The 13,820-nt window shown below is 46.7% G+C and overlaps 1 protein-coding gene across 1 annotated transcript in view; it reads left to right on the top strand.

The window, feature by feature from the left end:
* The window catches only part of LOC126298510 (cytosolic 10-formyltetrahydrofolate dehydrogenase), a 191,098-nt gene that overhangs the window by 55,379 nt on the left and 121,899 nt on the right, over positions 1-13,820 (top strand). The window lies entirely within an intron of this gene.

Below are 13,820 nucleotides of genomic sequence, written 5' to 3'. Positions count from 1 at the left end.
AGATGTTTAAAAAATTATAGGTATCATTATAATATCGGTAGTTTCCTTAGTATGAATGAAATAAATATGAAAGGAAGTTAAAAACCTGGATTGGAGAATATGTTTACGGGAAAGAAACAAAACAGGGAGAGGTGGGGCAGCAGTTCATTAATACCATTTGATACTTTGCAAAAGTATTGTGATGTAATGTTTGTGGTACATTCATGATCACTGCATCGAGATACACAAGGAATTGCATTTGAACTTTATTACAGATAAAGCTTATGTGCAAAGAGTTAGTTAATATATCCTGCATTTTTATGGGCACTGAACCTGAATCAAATATTGGAAAAAGAAAATGTTACATATATCGGTTGTTTTGTAATATTTACTCTTTTGTCAATATCCACTTGCTTCAAGTCTGATCTGCATCGTTTTTCATTTACACATAGCACAAATATGGAACTGCATGATGACATGACTTACAGATTCTGCTAACCCCCCAGGGGGTCCACATCTCTTTTGTGGATACGTGCGTAGCGAGCACGGGACCCCGAGCTAATGTGCCCCTCCTTCCTTTCCGGGCTGCATACCTTCCTGTTCCGCATCCTTCCCCATCCCCCATCTCCCCCCACCCCTCACCACCGCCTCTTTCCTTCCCTTTCTCCCCCTCTGGTAGTATGTTTTGTGCCCATGTCCAGAGACAGACACTCAAAATGTAACACGTTCTTCGCTTTCTCTGCTTGCAAGTCTTCAGCCTTCCTTTGTCCTCCTCTTTTCCTTGCCTTTTCTCTTTCCCTTTTCTCTTTCCCTTTTCTCCGCTGCAGTGTGTTTGAGACCTCTTCTTTCCTTTCCCCTTTCTTTGTTTTCCCTTTCTCTTTTTTCCTCCCTGTGCGTGTCTGAAGGCCGACCCATGCATTTTCATGCATAGCCAAGTGACGGGGCAACACGTGATTCCCTGTCCCGGGTAGACAGGTAGGACACGTACGTACCCCCTGGTAATGGCCAGGCCCAGGGAGGGATGATTACCCAAGCCGGTACCTTCCGAAAGTGCCAATTGGTCCCTCCGTCCGTTTCTTGGGAGGTGTGAACAATCACCTAAGGTGGGAGTGCCCTCAGAGAGGGCCCCCACAAGGGAGGAGCGTGCCATCGGAGATGCCGGTAATCATGGGGGTACTTCCGCAATGGTCTCCTCATCTTCTACTATGTCTGCTCACAAGCGTAAGTTCAATGAGTCTCAGCCACAGACAGGTCTTCCATCGTTGCCACAGTTCCTTGTTGTTTCTCGGTCTGACGAAGGTCACGACTTCTCCACGGCCAACCCTTTCATTATTCAGAAAGGTGTCAACGCAATTGTAGGTCCTGTAAAGTCTTGTTCCAGATTACGAAATGACACCTTGTTGTTAGAAACGGTCAATGCCCTCCAGGCAGAAAAATTGCTGCGTACTTCACTGCTACACACCCTCCCTGTCCGGGTGGAAGCACACCGCACTTTAAATTCCTCACGTGGGGTTGTTTATACACGCTCCCTCAATGGACTGTCCAATGAGGAAATTCAACACTACCTGTCTGACCAGGCGTAATGGCTGTTCATCGAGTCTTGAAAAGGGTTGACACGAACATCATTCCAACCCGTACTGTCTTTTTGACATTTGACAAAGTTCAACTTCCATCGAAAATAAAAGGGGGCTATGAGATGATTTCCATTCGGCCTTACATCCCAAACCCTATGCGTTGCTATCGGTGTCAGCAGTTCAGTCATACCAGCCAGTCCTGTTCCAATCCGGCCAAATGCGTTACGTGTGGCAAGGATGCCCATGAGGGTGCTTGTCCACCTCCATCCCCTTGTTGCATCAACTGTATGGGTGACCGTGCAGCTTCCTCTAGCGATTGCCCCATTTTTAAAGACGGAAAGCTCATTCAGGAAATCAGAGTGAAGGACAAGGTGTTGACCTTTGCTGCTCGAAAATTATTTGCCAGTCCTAAGCCCACTGTGCCTCAGACAGGTAAATACAGCACTGTCCATGCCTCTCCTCGGCCAACAAAGGAGGCAGCCACGCAGACTTGTGATCTCACCCTTAGTGCCATGGTCGTCAGATCAGCCAGTGCAAAGATCGCCCGTTCAACCTCCCCACTTTCGCCTGCTCACTCTAGGGCACACCCTTCATTGGGTTCTGCTAAATCTCGGGCCCAAAAGTCAGACACCCGAACTTCCAAAAAAGAGCCTACTCATGAAGATTTTTTATGTACCCCAACTTCACAACCATCGGTTCCTCCTTCATCTAAACATCCTGTTTCCAAGAAGGCTAATAAGAAACCCAGTTCCTCTCCTTCTCCTCCACGACGAGTCTCATCTACAGCACCACCTGGCGGTAGCCGCCCTCCGCTGTCTCCTCTGTCGCCGAGGCGCACTGCTGGCGGCCCATCTACCGTCCAATCGCTGGTGGCAGGAGCTGCTCCTGAACAACCTATGGATGAGGATCTTCTGGCTTCGGCTGAATTCTGTTCCACGCTGTCGGTCGCAAGCTCTGACCAGTCATTGAGTTGACGGCAACCTTGGTCACACTCTTCCATTTTCTGTCCACCCTATATCCATTATCCATTGGAATATCCGCGGCATTCGAGCCAATTGGGATGAATTGTTGATCTTCTTATGATCCTACTTGCCGGTCATCTTCTATCTTCAGCAAACAAAGTTGTGTCCCCACGACCACTTTGTTTTCCCCCATTTTCAGTCAGTCCAATTTGATCTCCCCTCTGTTGAAGGCACCCCAGCGCATGGAGACCTCATGATTCTTCTCCATGATACTCTCCATTATCGCTCAATACCCTTAAACACTTCGTTCCAAGCAGTCGCTGTCCATCTTTCCCTTTCTGGATACACGTTCTCCCTTTGTACTGTATACATTCCGTCGTCCACACCAATGGCACGAGCTGATCTACTTCATCTTCTTGGTCAGCTTCCGCCCCCCTATTTGCTGGTTGGGGACTTCAATGCCTACCACCTGCTTTGGGGATCTCCACGTCCTTGTCCACGTGGCTCACTATTGCTAGACGTCTTCCATCAAGCGTATCTTGTTTGCCTCGACACTGGGGACCCTACATTTTTGTATGCCTCCATGACAAATTTCTCTCATTTGGACCTTTCGGTTGGTACTGCTCCATTAGTTTGACACTTCAAATGGTTCACTCTTGCTGATACACACTCGAGTAACCACTTTCCATGCATTCTTCGATTGCAGCCACAGGTGCCATATATGCGCCTGCGACACTTTACGTTTGCCCAAGCCAATTGGACACTATTTTCATGTCTAGCGACATTCGATTACCATCACTTTCCTAGCGTCGATGATGAGGTCACTCATATTACAGACATTATTCTTGCAGCTGCGGAGTGTTCAGTACCTCGCACCTCCGAATTGCCCCGGCGCCCCCCAATTCCTTGGTGGAATGAGGCATGCCGTGATGCAGTAGCAAGAAGGCAACCTGGGACTTCTTCACTAGCTCATTTAACATCTTCACTCCCTCCTCGGAAGTTTGGAGTTGGATTCGACAGTTGTCTGGCGTGCCTAGTTTCTCCCTGGTCGCTGGGCTCACTGTTGCGCATGATACATTAGTGGACCCTGTCGAAATTTCTAACTCATTGGGTCAACACTTTGCTGTGATATCGAGCTCTTCAAATTACCCGCCAGCTTTTCTCTCGAAGAAACATGCAGTGGATGTGCGACCTCTAGCTTTCTCCTCTCAAAATCGTGAAACCTATAATACTGTTTTCTCTATGGGGGAGCTCCAACACACTCTCTCTTCTTCTTGCTCTTCCGCCCCAGGATCGGATGGTGTCCACATCCAAATGTTGCTGCATTTATCATACCATAGTCTGCATTACCTCTGTCGCCTTCATAATCAAATTTGGACCAACAGTACTTTCCTCAGATGATGGCGGGAAGCTATCATCGTTCCTGTTCCAAAACCTGGAAAGGACAAACATCTCCCCTCTAGCTATCGCCCCATTTCTCTCACGAGTAGTGTATGTAAGGTTTTGGAGCATATGGTAAATTGCCGTTTAGCTTGGTGGCTGGAGTCCCGAAGTCTTTTAACACCTGCCCAATGCGGTTTCCGAAACCATTGTTCTACAGTTGACCATCTTGTTGCTCTCTCCACTTATATCATGAACAATTTTCTCAGGAAACGCCAAACAGTAGCAATATTTTTTGATCTGGAGAGAGCATAGATAGCTGTTGGAGGACAGGCATCCTCTGCACACTGTTCTCTTGGGGCTTTCGAGGTCGGCTGCCCCTTTTTCTTTGTGAATTTATGTCGGAGCGCACATTTAGAGTGCGGGTGAACACTACCCTGTCCCGTACTTTCTCCCAAGAAACCAGGGTACCCCAGGGCTCCGTGCTAAGTGTTGTACTGTTTGCCATTGTCATCAATCCAATTACGGATTGTCTCCTTCCTGATGTCTCGGGCTCCCTCTTTGTGGACGATTTTGCAGTCTATTGCAGCTCTCAATGGACCAACCTTCTTGAACGACGTCTTCAAGGATGTCTCAATCACCTCCACTCTTGGAGCATCGAAACCGGCTTCCACTTTTCTCCCAGTAAGACCGTCTGTGTTAATTTTTGGCATCGCACAGAGTTTCTTCCACCTTCCTTACACCTAGGACCTGTCAATCTTCCATTTTCGGACATCGCTAAATTCTTGGGTCTTATGTTTGACAGAAAACTCCCACATTTCCTATCTTTCGGCTCGCTGTCTGCAATCCCTCAACACCCTCCGTGTCCTGAATGGTACCTCCTGGAGAGTGGACCGAGTGGTCCTTCTCCGCCTCTATTGCACCTTAGTGCGCTCGAAATTAGACTATGGAAGCATAGTTTACTCCTCTGCTCGGCCGTCTATTCTTCGGCGTCTCGACTCTATCCACCACTGTGGATTACATTTAGTGTCTGGAGCTTTGTACACCAGCCCTGTGGAAAGCCTTTATGCTGAGACTGCTGAACCTCCACTGTCCAATCGGTGAGCTGTCCTTCTGAGTTGTTATGCTAGCCATCTGTCTTCCATGCCTGCTAATGCGGCCCATGACATTTTTTTCAACGCCTCCTTGGATTTATGGTATGCAGGCCGCCCTTCCTCCCTACTACCACTGAGAGTTCGCTTCTGTCAACTGCTCCATTCTCTTTCCTTCCGATTTCATAAAACTTTCTTGACAGCTTGGGGTACAGCACCGCCTTGGCTCCGTCCCCGAACTTGCCTGCTCCATGACCTTTGTCAGTTTCCCAAGGATGGTACCCCTTCTCTTGTTTATCATGGGGCATTTGCTGCTCTATGCGCACAAATGAAGGATGCCATATTTACTTACACTGATAAATCAAAAACATCGTTTCGAGTTGGGAGTGCCTATATTGTTGGCGACACCCCCAGTCGATTTCGGCTACCCGACCAGTGTTCGGTTTATACTGCGGAGCTTTACACTGTTCTCCAGGCTGTCCAATACATCCATCGCCATCAGTGGATACAGTGTGTTATCTGTTCAGATTCTCTCAGCTCTCTCCTCAGTCTCCAATCTCTCTACCCTGTTCACCCTCTGGTCCACCGGATTTAGGACTGCCTACACTTGCTCCACTTGGGGGGCAGGGGGGCATTTCTGTGGCGTTCCTCTGGATCCCAGGACATGTTGGCATCTGTGGAAATGAGGCGGCCGATATAGTGGCCAAGGCTGCAGTCTCTCTTCTTCGGCCAGCTATTCGCACGATTCCCTTTGCCGATCTACGGAGTGTTTTATGTCGTCGTGTTGTTCTTTTATGGCGTGCACATTGGTCGACACTTCCCAATAATAAATTGTGGGACGTGAAAGCTCTTCCCTGTGCTTGGACCTCTTCCTTTGGAACGAGTGGTCGGGATGATGTAATTTTAACTAGACTTTGGATAGGGCACTGTCTTTTTAGTGATCGACATCTTTTAATTGGCTCTTTTAGTGGAGTGCCTATATTTTACTCAATTATGCACCCGTCTACAACTGTCGCCTGATATATCTTCCATTTTAGCAGATGACACGCGCTCAGCCGATCACGTTCTCGAGTTTATTAGTGCCAGTGAAATGACGTCAGTCATTTGAAGCTCTTTTTGGGGACAACCAACCCCCTTCTATAGTGGTTTTTTAAGCTTTCCTTCTGTTTTTAGTTATTCCAATTTATTGAGTTTTGTTCCCATTGCTGCTGGTTTCCAGTTTCGTTTTTTTTACCTTTTCCTAAGTCACAGACCGGACGCTAATGACCGTAGCAGTTTTGCGCCCCAAAAACCATAAAAAAAATTCTGCTAATAATTCAGCATTGATACAGTTTTAGATTAGGGGAATGTGATTTTAGTTCAAATAGTTTTTGTATGGAAAGAGTTAAGGGCTGTCAGAGTAAAGAGCACTATTAATTGTGAAGTTGGGTTGTTGTTGATGTCCTTATATTGATGTAGCTGGATACTTATTTGGCTATGTAGCATTTTAGGAAAACATAGTTTATCATCTCGTTGTACTACTTTGTTATAAAGCCTTGGTTCATTTACACTAATTTCAACAGTATTCAATAAAAATAGAGAAATTGATCCATATAACAACAGATAAAACAGATACAGCTCACACAAGAACTGATACAAAAAGGGTTTCAGGCTCTTGCACAATTTGTTTCTCCTCTTTAGCCTTAGAGAAACATGCACACAGGATACTCTGCAAGAAGGGTTGCACATTTTACTGAAATTCACTTGAGAGAGTTGGTGTGGTCTCCTGTTGGCAAGGTGCTATGGGAGCAGTCATCTGATGGTGGCTGACAGTACATGCTCAGATCTAGAGTATTTTTGTAAGGAAGGTTTTATGTAACTAATGACTAAAATGCTAGCCCTTCACATCTACCAAACTCTCTTTTGTCTTCTGCTGGTAATGAGACAGAGCCATTGGAGCTTGCTCTTTCTGCTCATGTGTCAGTCTTTTCTCTTTCTGATTCAGGGCATTCATGGAGGGAAAGAGGGGTGGTGGTTGTAGACATCCCAATGTCAGGTGCATGTTGACCCCTCTTCAGAAAATAGTGTCATGGGTAGGGAATGACCCAAAATGTGCGCTCTGTGTGTATCGTAGGAGGAATTGTCCATAAGGTGGAGGAGGCTGTCCTGGGAGCAACTGACAGTAAAGATTGCACTCAGCTGAACATCATAGCTCACGTTGGCACTTATGACATGGCTGGGTGCTGAAATCAATCAAAGACTGGTAGAAGTGGTGAAGGCAGCCAGACTCACTTGTGAGGTCCCTGCACAGCTGCTGATTTGCAGCATTCTTCTGAGAACTCCTCGGGCCCCTCTGGTCTGGAGCCAAGTGGAGGATCTAAACCAGCAAAGACCACTTACCTTATACCTTTGCGAGCCGCAAACTTATGGAGCTGTTTCAAAGTGAGCCAAATTTTTTAGGGAGTAGTAATTAACATTAATGAAGAAACGCTATTTTAAAAATAACATTATTGAACTATTTTATAACACATCAAGAAATTGGAAGTTACATATATCATGTGCTTTTTTGAGTGTTTACTTTTACTGTGAGCTGTCTGAAATGTGGCTGATACTTGGTGAGCACGATTTGTACATGTTCACTTAAATGTTCACCAGATAGAGCAGATTGATAGACTGATATCGAGATTTAGATTTGATAAACTTGAGTGTTGAGTGCAGTGATTCACACATATAAGTGGTCCCAAAATTAGAATCAGTTATTTGGCACACACTCTTATTAGTGGATATTTTTCCTCTGGAACCTTCTTTCAAAATTCAACAGTTGAACAACCACTATTATTTCAAACCCTTTAGCCCTTCATCCTTTTGAAGTTCCAGTAGCTCAAACTGTGCAGCCGATGAATCCTTAATAATTGGCAGTGAAATGGGGGCAGCCATCTTCCACATCATCAACAGAGAAAGGATTTTCCAAGAATGGAAATGAAGGTTTAAGTGGCCTTAAATCACTAAACCTGTCATTTATTTCTTCAGGAAGGGCAGATGTTGCATTTAATTAATCTTGTATTTGCACCTGAACTAAAGGAAAGCTTTTCTTCAGTCATATGAAATGAGCAAATGTTTTAGTCTCAAGGATTTTCCAACAGAGTCTTAATTTTTTGTGAAATTTGTACACTGACTGCGGTCAGAGATAAGTTTGTCTCACCCATGTAATGTTGTATTTAGTGTTTGTAAATCCTAAACATCATCAGTAAAAAGTACTGGCTACCGACTGCCGCACCTAGGTCCTTGCTGCTACACGGCTGATTGGGTATACTATTGTCAAATTGACAAGAAGGTTGCACAGTTGGCTTCATGTGTCAGGTCCACACAGCAAACCATATCACTTGGTGCAACAATGAAGTTCTGCACAGTGTTGGTAAATCAAAGGAAATGGCTCATCTGTGCATGGCACTGTTTTGATGGCATTTATCTTTTTCCATTTTTAATGGTTTGTGTGTGTGTGTGTGCATACTGGAAAATTGCTTCATGCATATGGACACACTGCTCCAACCTGTGCTGCTCTACACTGTTTATCACCACTCTGCACTGCATGTTTGTTGGTGGCATGATGTGTCTGGCATGGACGCTGCTTTATGTAACTGTGTATCTTTTTTTGCTTTTTAAAATTTTATTCTTTCTGTGCTTTATTTATTTATACACACACATCAAAGAAATTTTTGCATCACCTCTGTTGTGGTTGGCAGGAGAGCCATCACCGTATTACTAAAGGAGGCCGAAATACATGCGTCTAAGATCACGCAGGCTGGCGTGAGGTCTGGAACATGACAAGGGAATTAGAATTGAGAAAAACGGATGTAGCTGGTGGAATACTTAACTTTAATCCATTAATGACGAACGTCGCTCTTGACGGTACATGATTTACAATATCAATAGAAACTGATCATGGCACCTTGCTAGGTCATAGCAAATAACGTAGCTGAAGGATATACTAACTATCGTCTCGGCAAATGAGAACGTAATTTGTCAGTGAACCATCGCTAGCAAAGTCGGCTGTACAACTGGGGCGAGTGCTAGGAAGTCTCTCTAGACCTGCAGTGTGGCGGCGCTCGGTCTGCAGTCACTGATAGTGGCGACACGCCGGTCCAACGTATACTACCGGACCGCGGCCGATTTAAAGGCTACCACCTAGCAAGTGTGGTGTCTGGCGGTGACACCACATTCCTCCCCCGCAAATCGGCGTACGGTTGTGGCATAAGGCTTCCGCCCGCCGCGGGGAGGACCGCATGTTGACGTATGCGACGAGGTGGGGAGCCTAACAGCAGGCAAGGCTGTGCCACCCGCACTCTGCCATTCGGACCGTGTGGAGCTAGGAAACGCCTGAAAACCTGCTCCAGGGTGCACGTCAACATACGGTGTATGCGCCCGTAGAGAGACAGGAGGGGCCGAAGGGTCGACCTCCATCGGGCCAGGGCACCTGTCGGGTGAAGACGACATATGGTCCAGAGCGGGCAAGAGTTCCATGTCGGAGGACAACTGGTCACGGGAAGCGATCAGCATCGCGTGGCCCAGGGAGGCGCTCGGCGGTTGCAACGACGCGTCCACTGCGGGCGTCACCGGCGGGAGAACAGGCGGCGGCGGCGGAGGCGCATTGCCATGGGGAAAAATGGAAGGCAACATCGGTAACACCTGGGGCTGAGGCGAGCCAGTAGATGGGTCCCCGGGTTGCCGACCGGACGGCACTGATGCTGAAAGCAGACAGGGAACGGCAGATCCCGTGCGACGACAGAGGCGCAGCTGATTGATATGCCGACGCACCTCACCAGAGGCCCCCAAAACCAGATACATAGCGTGCCCGAGGCAGCGAAGAATGCACCCTTCGAGTCAACACTGTGAACCTCGGTAGTGGCGATAGTAGACAATGTCGCCTGGAGCAAAAGCTGGTGTCTGCCGCTGCACAGGAACCTGATGCGGCGGATGTAGCAAAGACATCAAGGTTCAATGATGACGACCATGGAGCAACTCATCCGGCGAGCGACCATCTTAGGGCTGAGAGCGATATGAGGACAAAAAGAGCAATAACGCGTCCTCCCGAGAATGCGACTCTTTCAACTTCAACATCCGTGACTTGAAAGTCCTGACCAATCGTTCAGTGGCACCGTTTGACTGTGGCGAAAATGGCGCGGACATCAGATGGTGAATACCATTGGCCTTGCAGAATGACTGAAATTCTGCGGACATGAATTGTGGGCCATTGTTGGAAACAATAGTCTGTGGAAGACCTTCAATGCAAAAGATAGCAGATAATGCTTGGATAGTGGCAGATGACATCGTGGAAGACATCCGGACAACAAAAGAAAAATTACTGAATGAATCTACCACAACCAACCATCGAGCATTCCAGAATGGACCAGCAAAATCAATGTGTAAGCGTTGCCAAGGGGAAGTGGCTCCTGCAGTGGTGCTGATTGTTGTTCAGCACACACCATGCAAGAAGAGCACATATTCGTAATTGCGGCATCGATTCCGAACCAAGTACAGTGCTGACGAGCAAGTTATTTTGTTCTCGCTATATCCCAATGTCCTTGGTGGAGAAGCCATAAGACAGAGGACTGTAACAAACGTGGTACCATGACCCTGGACTGATCATTATCAGAACACAACAGCAAAACACCACGTCGAACAAAAAGTCTCTCCTTGTGAGCAAAAAATCGGTGAACCAACGGGTCCCCGATCCGTGACTTTGACAAGGGCCATTGCGTAGCAACAAATCGCAGAAAGGGATCAAGGACAGGGTCGGCAGCTGTGGCCGTAGCTACATGATGAAAATCAATTGAAAACAGTTTGACCACGTCATCAGTTTCCGCATCAATTAACATGCAAGCAAGTTCGGAGGAATTGAATGCCCTATCCTCAGCAACAGGTAAGCGGGACAACGCATCGTCGTTTTCGTGCGTAGCAGTGGACCGATACAAGATATCGTAGTGGTACTGCAAGAGGAAAATAGACCAGCGAATGAATTTCTGCGCTGTACGAGGAGGTACAGGCTTGGTCAGATGAAAAAACGATGTCAAAGGTTTGTGGTCTGTGATTATGGTAAAGTGACGACCATACAAGAAATGATGAAACTTTGTAACACCAAATACGCGAGCCAATGCTTCTTTCTCAATCTGTGAATAATTTCTTTGCGCAGACGAGAGCAATTTTTACGCAAAGGCAATAGGGCGATCGTGCGATCCATCTTTGTGCGCAAGCACAGCACCGATCCCGTAATCCGATGCATCCACCATCAACAAAAGTGGCTTCTGGGGATCGAATGGTGTAAGGCAAGTATTGGAAAGCAACGTCGATTTCAAGTGGCAAAGGCGCATACTCATTCCGTCGTTCAGACGAACGGAACACCCTTACGGAGTAAGCGATGAAGCGGAGCTGAAATGGAAGAGGCATGCGGAATATAGCGGTGGTAGTAAGTTATTTTTCCAGCACACTATGCAGCTGCTTCAAATTCTGTGGCAACAGCAAGTCTTGTATGGCAAGGAGGTGCGTTGGACTGGGATGTATGCCTTGGGCATTGAGTACATGTCCCAGGTATGGCAAGTCCTGAGCGAAAAACACACATTTGTCCTTCCAAAAGCGAAGACCATTTTGTCGCAAGACCTGAAATAATGTTCTGAGATTGGCCAAATGTTCTTCTTCCGTCTTTCCGGAGATCACAATATCGTCCAGATAATTTGCTGCAGTTGGGACCGACGCACAAACAGTTTGTAGATATTGCTGAAACAATGCAGGGGCGGATGCACACCCGAATGCAGTCGTTTGAATTGATACAAACCACGATGCGTGTTAACCACCAAAACGCGCTGGGATTCTTCGTCCACCGGGATTTCCAAGTACGCATCTGCGAGGGCCAACTTTGAAAAATATTTACCAGGGCACAGTTTGACAAAAAGATCTTCTGGGCGGGGTAAAGGAAAAGTTGCAATCACTAGTTGTGGATTCACTGTTGCCTTGAAGTCCACACAAAGTCTCAATTTGCCTGAAGGTTTTGGCAAAATTACTAGGGTGATGCCCAGAGAGAAGCCTACACACATTCAATTACACCTTGTGATTCCAATTTGTGTAATGTTTTTAAGACCTCATCACGAAATGCGTGGGGAACACTGCGCGCTCTGAAGAATTTCGGTTGCTCGTTTACTTTCCGTTCCAAATGTGCTTTATTGTTCTTAGTGCAACCAAGGCCCAGTGCAAAAATGTCTGCAAATTCTTCACATAAACGAGAAACACTGTCTGAAGGCACAGTTTGGTTCACTGATAAGACCTGATTTACTATAGACAAGTTAAACAACTGAAATAAATCGAAACCAAACAAGTTCACTGCAGAAGAAGAACGAAGGACGTAAAATGACACTAGTTTTGTTTGTCCTTTGTATGTTGCAAGAAGGCTGCACTGTCCTAACACAGGGATGTGTTGACCTGAATAGCTGCTTAGCTTAACATTTGCGGCATGCAACGGAGGTGTGCACAGCAGTTTGTAAGTGTCGTGATTGATCAGTGAAACTGCAGCTCCGGTATCGAGCTCGAATGGTATAACTTTGCCGTTAATGTTCAAGTCCACAAAAAGTTTATTGTCCTGCTGACGACAACAGCGACTGTCTTGTGCATTGTGAACTGACACTGGTACATAATCACTTGCGACTTGACGGGAGTGCCGACGAAGTCGACGCACACTATTTTTGGGAGGAACACTGTCACTGTTAGAGAGAGTGGCGCTGCGTGGAGTGGAATGAACTACATGAATTTCCATGGGCGAAGTTTCGTGAGCCTGAGTATCCTTGGTTCGATTCCGGCGCGAAGCAAAGGGCCTGGTACGGTTTTGAGCTTCCGATCTGAGCTTTTTCTGGCAAACACTCTGAACATGTCCTTTTTTATTACAATAAAAGCAAATAGCATGGCGTGACGGGCAGTTCTCATGCGAATGTTTAGTAGCACACCACGGGCATGATCTGATCACTGCATTTGCTTGCTGGTGCGGCACACGTGGCTGAGAGCCTGGTGGCAGCGGTGCGGCCGGGTGCGAGGGCTATTTACTGTTCCGTACAGCTTGACCAGTGGGTCGGTTAACCTGACACACTGCTGGCGAAGTTTCAAATGATTCCTGAGCAAAGTCAAGTGTGTCCTGCCAATCCAATATGTTCATCATATGTTGAAGGGACGGATTTACTAGTTTCAAAATCTGTTCCCTTATACGAACATCAGAAACGTTCTGTGCAATTGCATCACGTACCATAGTATCTGAATAAGGAAGTCCACATTGACACTCAAAAGCACAATCCCCAGTAAGGCCTTGCAAGGTTGCAACCCACTCCCGATTAGTCTCACCTGTCGTACGTTTTGTACGAAAGAAGGTATACCGTTTGGCAGCTACATTGACTGATTCTTTGAAATATGCATCTAATGCAGACAAAATTTCTTCATAGGACAGAGTTGCTACGTCGCGTCAGGGAAATAATTTGACTATCACACGGTACGTTGTCACACCTACTGAAGAAAGGAGAAAAGCCTGCCGCTCATTACCTTGAATTCTGTAGGCGGCAAGATGGAATCCAAATTGGCGTGGCCACTCCGTCCAGCTTTCCAGTGCAGCATCAAAAGGTCGAAAAGTGGGTGCAACAGCGTGTTGTGGCTGCATTAGCGGTGGAGCGGCTGCTGCTGCATCGTTTTGCATCTCACTTTGTCCCTGGACGGACTGTCCATGGACATCTGGAGATTGTGGTGAAGCCATTACACAAGTAAATCTTGGCACTTTAGATAAGAACACTTTTACTCTCGTCGCCAATGTTGTGGTTGGCAGGAGAGCC

Source organism: Schistocerca gregaria, chromosome X (genome assembly GCF_023897955.1).
Source record: "Schistocerca gregaria isolate iqSchGreg1 chromosome X, iqSchGreg1.2, whole genome shotgun sequence".
Lineage (NCBI taxonomy): Eukaryota > Metazoa > Arthropoda > Insecta > Orthoptera > Acrididae > Schistocerca > Schistocerca gregaria.
The sequence above is the reverse complement of the archived record's forward strand: the minus strand, read 5'-3'. Positions and strand labels throughout refer to the sequence as shown.